We start from the raw sequence: 15,245 nt of genomic DNA on the forward strand, positions 1-15,245 counted from the left end.
GAAGAGATGAGATCAGCTGTGAATGTCTGGCAGAGGGAGCCAGGGAATATACGACCTGGCTGCAGCCGTCTGCAGCTTCAGTGGCACTGTGACATCAAACCGGACAGCGCTGACGGTGATTGGCTCATGGCTCTCGCAGGTTTGGCTCTGGATTGGCTCTGCCAAGCAGGACCCGGAAGCGCTGTCTGCTCGGAAAGTTTGTTGTGATGGATGCTGAATGGCATGAATTACTATCGCTTTTCCTCTCTCTCTTATGTTGAAAGGGGATGCATTTCCTTCTCTGGAACGTTAGGTGCAGGTGACGGTAAAGTCTGTATTCGGCTCCGTTGTGTGAACGTGGAGTTTGGCACGTGAAGACCGGGGTGCGCCGTGTTGAAGGGGATTCGGCATGACACCGGGAAACGTAGTTGAAGAAGATGCGCTGCCTCGCTGGAATGGATCGCCTTCCGCATTTGTCGAGTCGATTTGGCCCAGGAATATTGACTGATGATGCCATCTGGCTGGCCGTGGAGACTCTGCTTTGGCACGGAGGCTGTGATGTGACGATAGCATGTCTGGTGGACGCTGCTAATCGGTAGCAAATCACGCAGTCGCCGTCTGAATCGGGTGGATTGCAGATCTGGATTGCGGTGAGTTTGGCTGTTTGAAATGGTAATTCCAGCGTTTGGCAAAGTTTACTGATGTGTAAGTGTGTGATGTACAGTATGTGTGCTGCCTGCACAGCCTGTCTGTCGAGAGAACGAGACAAACAGGGTGAGGCAGGTTAACCAGGTGTAGTAATATTGCCACGTAATTAGAGGAGTGGTTTAGAGGGGTGGTTAGGAAGTTGGGGGAGTGGTTGAGGCGTGGCCCAGCTCCTGAACTTAAGTTAAACGTTAACTTTCATTTGATAAATCATTATGTCGAGCAGCACAGCAAGAATAAAAACTGTAGTTATAAACAGGACAGAGGAAACTCTTGTGGAAATATTTTTTAGACAAATTCATGGATAGCCTACATGTTTCGGGAGCTGCTACAGATGACAGCCTGTGTCTGCTGCGGACCCCCCTCACCCACAGGGTACCACCCTTGCAGACCTCCTGTGCCCAGACATCTTTTATACCATCCAGCATAGCTCTGCTAAATTTAATATTTTTTATCAGCAGGGTTGGTGTGAAACACTTTGGGAGCAAACATTGTATTGTATTGTATTTTGTATTATGTATTGTATATATTTTGTATGACTGCCACAGATGCAAAAATAATTTCCGAAAGGACAATAATAAATCTAATCTAATCTAATTTACCAAGCTAATAAAGGGATCTATTGCTTGTAAGATGACATACCAATATTTAGTCATGTTACCAAGAGGTTGAAACACAGCCAATCAATCGTGTTGGTAGACAGGAAATCTATCAATACACTACCCGGACGCCCCTAAAATATAATCTATCTAATGTAATGTAATTTCACACAACTTTTATTTTTGGCCATCCAGATCATTTTTGTGCCCTTCATAGAAAGGAATTTGGGCACCTCTGTTCTAGGCAGTGTAACATGCATCTTCAACTGGTGAAACAATAATTGATGAAAATGTTAATATAGTCCATTGCACTCTGTTCGTTGCATAAAAAACATAGGTTGATATATTCATCTAATGCTGAAAGCCAAAACCTTTTGGAAGAACTGATTACATCACATGATATGCTATAAATATGGAATGATGACTAAAAGTGGTATTTTACTGTCTTGTTAACTGTCAGGATATTCACGAGCCGGACATCGACTGGGGCGTTGACGGTGCAGCTGACTGGAGAAGATAGTGACGTTGCAGCTGACATGGTGTGCTGGTGGTCCCTGAATTTGACGGTCCATTGAACGAACAGCTAGCAGAGGTTTAGTTGCTGATTGAGCAAAATGACACCAGGAACCTTTACCTCCTATGTCGTGAATATGTGGAAGCTGCTTTGTCAGATGTTTGATGATTTGTTAAGCAAATGACCCATGTCTAATTGTCAAAAACTTTCAAGGCCTTAATTTTCTCTTCCTCAAATTCAAAAAGTTTCAAGGACCCGTGGGCCCTGAGCCATTTCTAAGTGCTACCCATCTACAAAATAAATAACATTATATACAGTATATATATATATTATCAAGGACATGTATTTTTTATTTTAATTTTGAAACACTCAGACATTTAACACGTTCACTGCCAATGACGTATTAATCCGTCAAAAATAATCCAACGGTTGACTGCCAATGACGTATTAATACGTCAAAAAAATGAATTATTATTTTTTGACCGTGGGATGTGCATCTAACCCTTTTACATCTCTTATATAATTATTGGAGCCACCGAACGTTTACAACCCATTCCACCGACCCACTAAGTGGCGACAGTGCTCTCCTGACTAGAGGAAGGCAAGCAAAAAGCAGCCATTCTCATGAAACGCTTTCGTTTTCGCGCTGATTGCTGGCGATGCGGGATTGCAAATTTGCATAATAGATTACAGGTGGAACACACTTTGAAACACGCAGCATAAATATGACCAGAATCGCAAAAGCTTCATCAAAGCTCTCAACCAAAACTCCAAGAAGCGAGCGAGTCCATCCAGACTTCCTCAAACAGCGGCCGCGCAGACAGGCAGCAGCAGCAGCAAAGCAGTGAGACTGGTGACAAGCTTGTGACGGCCGCTGCAGCCAAGAAGAACGCCCACGGAGGGAGGAGTTGGAAGCAGAGGGGGGTTTCCTGCTGTTATGGAGGAAATTACTGTTCAAAACTATTGTTTAGATGTCTGACGTCTTACTGATGCCAAAAATGAATGGTTAAAGTGACTGTTCTATCGAATTTCACAAAAAGCCGTTTATCTCTGAATAATTTCTCTGACGCTGAAACCATGCTGTATTCAACTGCTAATGCTTACATAACTACTAACTCTACAAACTAACTCTTTTAGACAGAGAAAGCACACATTCTATTAGTTCTTTTGAGATATTGTGTGTTCACAAAATCTTAGCAGAAAAGAATCCTCGGGTCTTGAAAGATGAGCCAGAATCCTCAAAAAACCCCTCTGGCAGAAGCGAACTACAGTAAAAAAAAACGTCTGGCAGTGAATGTGTTAAGAGAACAAAAATGTCCCATTAAAACTGCAATTTTTGATCCAACTGCCATTACAACATACTGTAAATCATGCAGTCTGTTATGTTGGGGTCCCATTCGGGACTCTTGAAACTATTTTACATCAGATAGTGTCATCTCTTGTTTGGCATATGGAACAAACAATCTTAAATTGCTGAGTTATAAATTTGTTTGTCTTTGAGGAAGTGTCATTTTGGTACAATACCCAACAATGACAGTAGGTGGCAGCAGGTTAGCTGTCAGCATAAACAAGAAGGCATGTCAGACTAACGTTAGTATACCCGGGCTGTGCAGTAAATGCTATGCTATGCTTCAGTTAGATTATAACATCTATGTACATAGATAACAAAGAATGTTTCCTGTGAATGCTCTATGTTTATGTATCTGTCCCTATAGAAATAAACTTTTCAATCAATCAATTTCATCTGTTGAACCATAATTTGTTCCAAAAGGAATTAAATCGTAACGTTAATTAAAATGCCACAGAAACATTAGCTAATCAACACAGAGGTGCAAAGATCGGTTCATCAGATAATTTCCCCTGTATAACACTTAACACAACAATATGTCTGACTACGGATAAATCAGATGATGACGATATGTAATGGAACACAACACAGCTCAAGAATTTCACACGTGTTGTACATCGAGACGAGCATCTTGTAGCTATCTTGCAGATAGCTATTCCTTCAAGTTTAATGATCTCTTGTCTTCATTCACAGTATTGTCTAGCCAACAAATTATATTGTGTGATACTGTAGCTCTCACAAGCATATTGTACTCGTTTCTGTATACTTCTGTCCGATATTTGGAGCTGTTACTCTAGAAATTGGCCATTATTTATTTGGGAATGTCTCTCACCTCATATTGTTGTGAACGGCATTTTTTTTACGTGTGGCTTGCCTTCCATAGCAACTAACCAAGGGAGCAGGACTTAGCGAAGGGTGAATTGTAATGTCTAATGGCTCTCATGTATAAAAATACAAATACGTTTTTCCTATGAGTCAATGCAGCAGCCTAACGTTGTCTTGTCTGTTCATTTAACTAACTTTTTTTTATCAGACAATGCAATGATGACACATCACCTGTCGCTGGATGTATATTAACCTGCTGGAACGACGACAGAACATGAACATTGCAAGTGGCTACTATCATAAATTGCTTTACTACAAACTGCCCTTAACCGTTGGCATGGTGATGGTCACATTACTGGGATCTGCAACACAGATTTGTTGATCCCAATTTTATTTGTTAGGGCAGTGGTTCTCAAATTGGGGTCAGGAGGCTCCCAGGGGGTCATTGAGGATGTTCTAGGGGTCCCCAGCAAAAAAGGGGAATACTGTATTCTTAGGTTTTGAGGAGGTAGGCTACTATTGGAATGGTACTTCAGGTATTAGCCTTTCAATCTAATTGGTATGCTTTTTAAGGCATAGTCACTTTAGATGAGTTCATACAGAATACATATCTAAATACTTTCTAACTACTGTAGCCTACTGGATGAATTAGAAACTGTAGCATGTGCTTAAGAAACTTTATAAGACTATAAAGATCAGACTCTCCAAGCTTCCTGTCTGTGATGGAAGCTGTCATCAAGGCCGGAGGAGGTCCGTGTTTACAAGATAACAATTAATTTTCTTTATTTTTGTCGTCATTATCAACCATTAATCCCCCTGGCATGTTTGTGATTGTGAAAATTTAGATTCAACTGGTAGCCTAATAGCCAAAGTATTCTGGATACCAGTGTAAGGCTAACCTGACGCTGCCAGATGGATGTAAGTTCGTTCACATTTGTTTCACAAGGTGGATTGTGAATTTGTGGAACAATGCCGCCCCCGTCTGGTGGAGTCAGGCTAGTGTAAGGCTCCTTGGTGCAATAAAGTTATTTATTTTTTTAAGGGGGTGGGTCGGCGTTGAAAGTGGCCAATCATAGAGGGCCAGAGGCCTGCCTTGGTTTCCGCCCACAATTGTCAAAAGTCCAACGCGAGCGCGTAGAAAACAACCGGGGGGGGGGGGGGGGGGGGGGGCAACAGCAGTCTGCGCGCTCGCGTTGGAGTTTACTCCAATGCGAGCGCGTAGAACTCGACCACGGGGGCGGAGAGAGAGAGGGTCTGCGCGCGCAGAGCTCAGCAAAATACGCTCGGTGCAGTCTTTGTGCGCGCGGGATGTCAGATTGCGCGAGTGTGAGTATGTATTTGCGCGTGTGAAACAATATAATACGCTTGTGCTTATGTTTGATTGAGCTCTCGACTTATGATAGAAATGTAAGCCCATAAAGATGCTTCCACTCAACTTTGTTGAACGCAAAGGCTTACGAAAGTTAAAGGATGGCTTTACTGGTAATCAACCCACTTTGTATCATTAATAATCTTGGTAATATAAGCACATGGGCAGTGTTTACCTCTCTCTGTGTTTTCCTCACGGAGATCTCCCATTTCCTCCTTTGGCAAAGCGCTCCGTTCTGGTGCGTTTTACGTCACAACGCATCACAACGCACCACAACGGAGCTGCGGAAGTTCTGCTGGAGACGTGCTCCGAGGGTGGCTGTTATTGTTTCTTTTTTTTAAGTATGAGCACATCCACATTGAGAGCCTTAACAGCCTTAATGACTTGCAGCTGGCGGGGGCGGAGTTTCTGCAACAGGAGCAGGGACATTTTCTCTGTGAGGTAAACAGAGAGAGGTAAACACTGCCCATGTGCTTACATTACCGAGATTATTAATGATACAAAGTGGGTTGATTACCGGTAAAGCCATCCTTTAAATCGACTATATTTAGCCTGAATACACACATTGGGGTGAGTTCTTGATGTTTTCTGATGTGCAATGTTCATAAACAGCGCAAGATGTGAATATTGACGATTATGACGAACGTAATTAACGGTTTCAAATGGCTCTTAAATACACACACTATTTTTTCAGACAATGTTTTAACCTTATAGATTAAATTGCGGTCAGTTTTGGCTGCTTTCTGAGTGTTTTCTTACTTATAGACTAGTCAACTAATCGCCATTAAAATTTCCGTTTAACCTCCGGGAAAATTAGTCGCCACCTGCAATCCTGCATCCTACTAGTATATAATGCGTGTGCACACATGTGCTTCTGCATGTATCTGCAATAGTTTTGTCCACCCTAAGACACTTAAACACTGTATGTATACAGTATATTTAAAACATATATATTACAGTATGAACCATGCATTTCTGGACCCATTTTGTTGTTTGGTGGTTTCTTATTCCTGTGGATAACTGGTCAAATGTACTGTAGATGGTGCAACATCATGTTGAGATATTAACATGAGCAGTGGAGTTTGATAGCAAAAATAGGTTCATCTCTCTAAAATAGCCATGGTAAACGTCTGGTTTTGGTGGCAGACCCCGTAATCAAAAATCAAGGGCTGATTTCTAAACACCATTTTGCAATGAACCATCAGACAAGGAGAAGTTCATCGCAGAAGACGGAGAGACACCAATTGTACAAGACCATGACCATGATGCAATATAATGCAGCCAGAAGACATGTTGTATTTTGACTCTCACTTTACTGGACTGGATAAGCTCCTGATTGCTTTCTCTCTGTGCTGTTGTTGCTCTCTCCACCTACATGTGTTACTCACAGGCTAGCTAAATGCAACACGTTGCATTGCAACACAAGCATTAGCCCAGTTAGCTCAACATTAGCTGTCTGTTAGCAGTTAGTTTTTTGAGTCAAAGACACAAACCCTGGACGTTTCATTTGGGGTTTTTGCTTTGAATTAGGGCTGCAACTAACAATTATTTTCATAATCGATTAATCTGTTGATTATTTTCTCGATTAATCGATTAGTTGTTTGGTCTATAAAATGTCAGAAAATTTGAGCAAATGATGATCAGTGTTTTCCCAAAGCCCAAGATGACGCCCTCAAATGTCTTGTTTTGTCCACAACTCAAAGATAATATCAGTTTACTGTCATACAGGAAGGAGTAAAGAAACCAGAAAATATTCACATTTAAGAAGCTGGAATTTAGACCATTTCTTAAGATTGTACTCAAAATGATTAATCGGTTATCAAAATAGTTGTCGATTAATTTTCTGTCGATCGACTAATCAATTAATCGATTAATCGTTGAAGCTCTACTTTGAATGTGGGGATGTTTGGTCACAACAAGCGAACTGCTTGCTAAGCGGGGAGTGCTACACTGTCGTTGCCTGCTAGTGTAGGCCGCGGCCAGATAGCTAGCCACAACAGCTAATGTCGTTAACCAACTGCCTCCGCCCCAGGTTTGGTTTAGCGTAACCAGCTCAGACTTTTTCCCTCCTCTCGGAACCCTTGCGTGACATGTATTGCAAATTGCAATAGCGTTGTGAAAAACTGAAAAAGACATGTGAAAACTGTGAAAAACATCCACACCAACGACGAAATGTTTTGACTCTAGACTGCAAATGCAGGTGCAAATGTTTGACGTCATGAGTGTGCTTTTCGTATTATCGGCTCTATTTATCTTTTCTTTTTTTTTTGTATTATTGGAATAATAAAAAATAACATATCGGCCGATAATTTATTGGATCGATATATATCGTGCATCCCATGCCAGTGTTTCCCCTAGAAAATCTTTCAGGCCTGGAGGGATTTCGAAACGTACCCCGACCGCAACGGTGGGGGCCCTCGCTGGTGACTAGAGATGCTGCGATCGAGATTTTTCAATTCCGATCCGATTTCGATATTTTAGCTCAAAACCGATCCAATTCCGATCAAATTTCGATACCCGATTCGATACCGATTTCGATCCGATACCGATACAGCACATATTTAAGTCTCTCTATGCTGTCTGATAGCTAGCAGGCAACAAACATTTTTAGGGTTAGGTATGTATGTGTGTGCTTTGGTAATATAGTATGTAAACGATTTAGTTCATCTAATTCATTTGATGTAAAACTAAAACATAACAATCAAATTAGGGCTGGGCGAGATGGATGATTTAATATTCCATAGCTCTGACCTAAGCAAATCTGACATCACTATTGTGATATAATATTTTTTTTAGTAAAGTGTATCACTCAATAGTCAATACAAAAAATAATGGCTTTTATAGAACCGAAAGCCTAGCTGCTTAGTCTGCAGATAAAACATAAAAAATTACATTTAGACTCTTATTGGCATGACGGCAACATATAAGCGGTCTGAATTTTGCATGGGGCCAGTTCTATAGTGAGGCATGGAAAGCCTCACTATACGCCATCATATCTGTGTCGTTTCACTTTTGACTGAAAAATGATGCCTGTAGTCTAGATTAAAGAAAATACATGTATGTGATGTTGACAATTATGTAGGCTATGTGCGCATTCGTTTTCCTTATAGATCATGAGTGCTCCGCAGCTAGCTACGTTAGCTTGCATGTAACGTTTAGCGTTAGTTGATTTTGGAGACACAAACCCTGGACGTTTCATTTTGAGTAGGCTAATGCGCCAGCTCTGTGAGTATGAAATGCTTTAAATGCGGGGGTTTTGGTCACAACAAGCTTGTGGAGCGCTGCCCTGCAACTAGTTAGCCTAACCAGCTAGCTAACGTTAGCCATCATCACAACGTTAACGTTAACGCCAAAACAAATCCGCTGCCTCATCCCCACGTTTGGTTTAGCGTAACGCCAGCTCAGACTTTCCCCTAATCTCAGAAACCTTGCGGGACATGTATTGCAAATTGCAATAGTGGTTGTTTTGTTATAATTTGAAACTGTCAAACTGGTGCGGACGCGTGATTTCGAATCGCACATAGGTTAAGGACGGGTGTGTCTGACGTTTTGGCCCTGGCCATCCTAGGCTCAACGCGGCCTATGTGCTGCTGCTGCTGCTGCTGCTGCATGCTGGATAGAAATCCTGGAGCGGAGTCATGGAATGGAGTGCTTATATCGGAGCCTTGGATCGGTCATTTTCGCTGGAATCCGATCCGATCCGATCCATGTTTTTTGGCTGATATCGCGCCGATATCCGATCACATGATCGGATCGCAGCATCTCTACTGGTGACGCTAAACTTTTAGCTAACCTGTTCCCATCTATGTTCACAATGGCATCCCAAGTATCATCATACTACTATGGGATGTGATGCGAACAGTTGTATTATGGCATGTGCGTTTCCCAGGCAACAACACACGTTGACACGTTTTGGAACAGCGCCGCACGCTGGCACGATGTTCCTAAAAGCAAAATGGTTATTGTTTTGAATGATTTGGCATCTTCTATTACTGTCAACACTGTCAACACCAGTATTGTTGTAGACATAGTTACCAGTATTGTTGTATTGTAATAATATGCCATAAAGGTTTATTGAAATTGAGCAGGGGGGATATATATAAATATATAAATATAAATATATATATATATATATATATATTAGGGGTGTCATGATACACTAATTTCACGATACGATACGATACACGATATTGGGTTCACGATAACGATACGATATGATATTTTAACAATATTTTTTTTAACAAAAGTAAATAATTTTTATGTATTTATTTATCATTTATTTAACCATGTGAGTCCCGTTGAAATCGAAACCTCTTTTCAAGGGAGCCCTGGGAAAATACTGGAAAAATAGTCTTTCATTTGAAATACACAAAATACAAAACAAATGCTGTTTTTGGAAATTGTTATTATAATAACTAGAAAACAACATGGAAGATAATGCTTCTCTTGCAATAGAATGTGTCACACTGTCACAAACTAAATGTTTGTTGCATGGTGAAAGAAAAATAAAGTATACAATCTATTTCTTAAATAACTCATGCTCAATGGTCCCTAAACTTATGTAATCTTATGTACCCCTTGAGCTGTTTTGCCATGCCAGTAGTAGTCTACCCCCTCACTCATGCGTGTTGATTCTGCTAAATTTGTTCTATTATTATTCAGGAGCAAAAACAATTTTATTATTATTTATTTTTATTTTTACGATATAATTTTTTTCTGACGATACGCATATCCTGACGTTTTGATATCGCGATATATCGTGCGACGAAATATCGTGACACCCCTAATATATATATATATATACATTATATAGATAGATAGATAGATAGATATATAGATAGATAGATAGATAGATAGATATTATGGGCTCTATTCTCCCACAGGCCATCGGCGCTATTACGGGCCTTAACCGCAAAAAAACGTGCCTTGCACCTGTTTCGGCAAGATAGCAATAGGCTTTAGGCTGCCAAATGCGCTTTAGGCCGAATGGGCGTGGCGGAGTCCCTGAATGCGCCAAAGTGGGCGTGTCGGCGCTAAATACCGGCGTACTGCTATCTTCCAGCCATCTTCCGACCTGGCCTACTTTTAGCGCTTTGCGCTTTTGAAAAGCAGGCCTAAAGCAGGATTCTGTGCACCGGGGACAGGAAAGTGAATGGAGAATACAATATATAGAAAAAAATACTTTAGAATACAATAGAATATAAGATTGCAACCCTTCTCAGGCTTTGGGTGAAGCTGTAATGCAGTTTCATAAATTTAGTTTAGGCTATCATAATAATCCCCATTTATGTGTAATATAGCTCTACGTTTTATTACCCCCCCCCCCCCCCCCGAAATTAGCTAGGCTACTAATATTACTAATATTCCTAATTAATATGTATTATTATTTCATTCAGATAATTGACATTATAGGCATGTATATCGTTTAATGTGAGAGAAAGGGAGAGAGAAAGAAAGAGAGAAAGAGAGAAACTGGATAAACTGTTGTGTAGCGCTTCTTCAAACCCCACTCTTCCTTACAGCTATTCATTCCAGAATAGTCTGTTGTATTTATATTTTCTCTGTGCAAAGCATAGTAGTTAGAATTATTTCCAAATGTTTCCCCCGTCTGTGGCAGCGGAGCTGTCCGAGGTGCTGAACAAGACGTCGGCCTGTTTCCCGCTCTAGTAAGACCAGCACAACAGGGCAGCCTATAGGAGAGCAGTGGCAATCTGTAGCAATTTCCAATGACACCCTTCACCTGTTTAGAAGCCTATATAAGCCTCTGTGCTCGCAAACCTGCTGAGCCTGAATGAAAAGCAGGATAGAAAATAGCACACAAAAGATAACATAGAAAATAAACCCTGATCGCCTTGTAAGTTGAACAGACTTCGTTCTGACAGTGCCAGACGCCGAGCTGACGCTGACAGCTATTCTCCGCCAGGCCTCAGCCCTCCCGAGGGGGTAATTCCCCTCCCCAAATAATGTCTTTTGGTACATTTGAACCTGGATGGATAGATTAATAAACGACTTCAGTAAAGAGTTGTTTTGTAGCTATTCAAAATGAATGGTGGACAGATATATCACCTGATTCGCCAGCACCATCTTCTCCTCAGCTGTGAATTTGGTGGCTCTGTTCTGCTCTGCCATATTGATCACACTGGCCAGCTGCTGCCAATCTGGCTTTTAAAGTCACTCTGATTGATTACTGAAGATTTTATTGAGAATGAACATATTTGTCAGAGCCTGTGGGCAGGGGGTGGGGGGGACGCATATATAGGCCAAATAAAATACTATTACTCAATAATAAAATACAGTAAATTAAATAGAATAAAGTTATCAGATCCAGTAAAAGTGATAGGTGTCATTCAGAGGATGTTGCATCGTGCAGTGGGGGAGGAGAGATAAAACGATATCATTCTGGCCAAACTTTCATCTAATCTCATGACATCCAGCCATAGGCAATATTTTTTTCTATCAGATGCATTTAGAACATTATTTTCACTTTGGTCTTGCTATAGTGTAGCGTATTTACATGCTTGCAGTATTTTAACTGCAGTTAGATTGGTTTGAGAAGCATAATAATATGGAATAATAGCCTATATATGGAGATAGACAGACCGGATGAAGGGAGGGGGGGGCGGCGGAGCCCTTGGCTTTGTCTGGTTTTACCGGATTTGTCCAGGAATTGGAGCTTAAAAGGCAAGCGTGTGTCTCTTCCCTGCAATTCTCCAATGAGCGGACAATGCATAATTTTACGCTTAAAAGGCGTGGTTATAATGGTTGAGGCTGAGTTTAGCGCCGATACCAAGATATCAAGTGCGCCTTTCCACGCCCACTGCTTTGCGCTGCGGCTGGCGCTCGGCCTAGAAACTGCGCCGCTGCAACGATAGAGCCCTATATCTCCAGCCTGTAAGACTGGGTGCATGATTGGCGATACATTGGTGAACCATCTGATGTACGCAGATGACTTGGCCATCCTCAGCCCGAGTAGCGCTGGTCTTCAGCAGCTCCTTGCAATATGCACCGAGTATGGCTTGGAAAATGATATAAAATACAATGCCAGCAAGAGTGTCATATTAATCAGTAGAACCAAAGAGGACAAGCATCAGATATTTCCTGATTTTAAGTTGTCCAATAATGATCTCTGTGTAAACAGCAAGGTAAAGTATCTTGGACATATTATCACTGAACACATGACTGATGATGATGATATTTATAGACAGTGCCGCCAAATGTATGCACAAGCAAACACCCTGGCACGTAAGTTCAGTATGTGTTCGTATAATGTAAAGGTGACTTTGTTCAGAGCCTATTGTACTCCGCTTTACACTGCCCACTTGTGGTCAAGTTACAAAAAAGCAAGCCTGCAGAAACTACAAGTGGCATATAATGATGCTATGAGGATAATTCTCAAGAGACCTCGATGGTGCAGTGCGAGTGAGATGTTTGTTACTGCACGAGTTAACACATTTCAGGCAGTACTGAGGAATCTCATGTACAAATTTAAGTGTAGACTGGATGTGTCTGGAAACAGCATAATTGTGGCTCTCACTAACCCAGTCAAGAGCTGCACTCGATATACGTCCAGTCTCAGGGCACATTGGCTTAAAAGCCTGCATATGAATTTATTTTAATGTTTTTTTATTTGACCAGTTGTTTTTTAAAGTGAAATGTATATTTTTTATGTTATTTGTGTGTATCTATCTATTTATGTATGTATGTTTTTTCTATGGACCATGAGTCTGCAATAAAGCAATCAATCAATATTAAAGAAGTGGGAGACGGATTATAGTAATTTGTATGCATGTAGTAGTCCTCCTATATTTAATGATCAATTTCTAAATGACAGCTGTAATTTAAAATGTGATCTTGAAAGTCGGATGAGTAATGCAGCATACTGCTCAAATCATATGCTGAATTGTGACATCACTTTAGAAGAGGTGGAGAGGGTAGTAGATAGAGCTAATCTAAATAAGGCTGTGGGTGTTGAGGACCTCTCTAATGAGGTTCTTAAGACTCCTGCTATGTTGAATGTGTTACATCGTCTATGTCAAACATGTTTTCAGAATGGTATTATTCCATCCATGTGGAATAAATCCATAATCAAACCCATCCCTAAATCTGCAAAAGCTGACCCAAGAGTTCCATTGAATTACAGAGGAATCAGTTTGATTAGTACCGTGCATAAATTGTTTTCTGGAGTCCTTAGTAACAGACTGAATAACTATTTAGAGACTCAAGGTATGTTGGTGGATGAGCAAAATGGTTTTAGGAAAAACAGGGCATGTATCGATCATATTTATGCAATCTCCTCTGTGAGAGAGCTAGACTACAAGAAGGTAAAAATACATTTGTTTGTTTTGTTGATTTCAAGAAAGCTTTTGATTGGATACATAGAGATCTTTTGCAATATAAATTAATTTCTGCTGGTATCGATGGTACATTTTATAATGCTATCAAAGCATTGTACAATTATCCTGTTGCTTGTCTGCAGTTGAATCATTTTAGAACTGGCTGGTTTCCTACTCCATTCGGAGTGAAGCAAGGAGACGTGCTCTCCCCTACTTTATTCACTTTTTTTAGCTCAAGAAAGCAAGCAGGCCAACTTAGGTATACCAATTGATAATATGAACTTTAGTATTTTGTTGTACGCAGACAATATTGTTTTGATTGCTGAGAAAGAGGTTAATTTACAAAGAATGTTGAATATTATGAGCACATGGTGCAGTAAATGGAGACTTGCCATCAACAGTGAAAAAACTCAGACTATACATTTTAGGAAAAAATGTGTACAGCAGAGTGATTATGTATTTCAGTTTGGTTCAATGCCTTTAATGTACACTTCCTCGTATAAATATCTTGGTTTTGTTTTTAATGAAAACATGAGCTTTTCAGAAGGAAGAAAAGTACTGGCAGAGTCTGCAGGAAGAGCGTTAGGCTCTGTGATGAGTAAAATGAAACCATGTCCTGACCTTGGCTTCTCAACATTTTCTAAACTTTATGATTCAATGGTTGGTTCCATTTTATTTGATGTTGCAGGAGTGTGGGGTTTTGAGGATGCGTCTGACTGTAATACTATCCAGAGTCCAGCCATGAGATGCTTTCTTGGAGTGCATAAATATACTGCGAAGGTGGCTGTTGAAGGGGATATGGGATGGGAGTCATGTCTTGTTAAGCAGAGAGGTGAAATGGCTCGTTTGTGGAACCGCCTTGTCCAGTTGCCAGAGGATAGGGTGACCAAAAAGATCTTTAATTGGGACAGAGCACACAGTTATCCTTGGTCAAGAGAGGTATCTGCAATATTTTCATTTTGTGATTTACATATGATTTTTATGAATAATCTACAGTGTAATGTAAGTATAGTCAAACAACAACTGTTTCAGATTCAAAAGGAACAATGGATGGAGGAGATTTGGAAGAAACCAAAGCTCAGAAATTATGTCCAAATTAATGAAGATTATTTTACTGAACCATATATAATGTCAAATCTAAAAAGAGGACAGAGGTCCCTATGTGCTCAGTTAAGAACTGGTACCCTACCACTGGCAATTGAGGTAGGTAGATATACATGTGTTCCTGAAGAGTTGCGTTTGTGTGTTTTTTGTGATCTTGGTGTTGTGGAGGATGAATTTCATTTTGTTTAATTGTCCCATATACAATGATTTGAGAAATCCTTTATTTGAGAAAATCCAGTTGAAGAATCCCGATTTGTTTTGGCTGTCAGAAGGTCATATGTTGAGTTGGCTTTTTGATAAGGAAATTTTTGTTTTAGCCAGATTTATAGAAAATGCCTGGCGACTAAGACAGGGAACATTGTACCCAGTATAATTGTTTTTTTCGAAAGTGAATGTCTCAATGAAATGACCTTTCTTTTCTTTTCTTTTCTTGATTCTGTACAAGGGTATTATGATTTGTTGTGTGGCC

At 40.5% G+C, this 15,245-nt stretch overlaps 1 protein-coding gene across 1 annotated transcript in view; it reads right to left on the reverse strand.

Annotated features, from left to right (window-relative positions):
- LOC310782492 (neurobeachin-like) overlaps nucleotides 1-15,245 on the reverse strand; it is a gene marked incomplete at its 5' end in the record, with an annotated part of 447,634 nt that overhangs the window by 302,023 nt on the left and 130,366 nt on the right. The gene's annotated exons all lie outside the window — the stretch shown is intronic.

The sequence above is a fragment of the Poromitra crassiceps genome, assembly GCF_964638095.1.
Source record: "Poromitra crassiceps genome assembly, chromosome: 1".
NCBI classification, from domain to species: Eukaryota; Metazoa; Chordata; class Actinopteri; order Beryciformes; family Melamphaidae; genus Poromitra; species Poromitra crassiceps.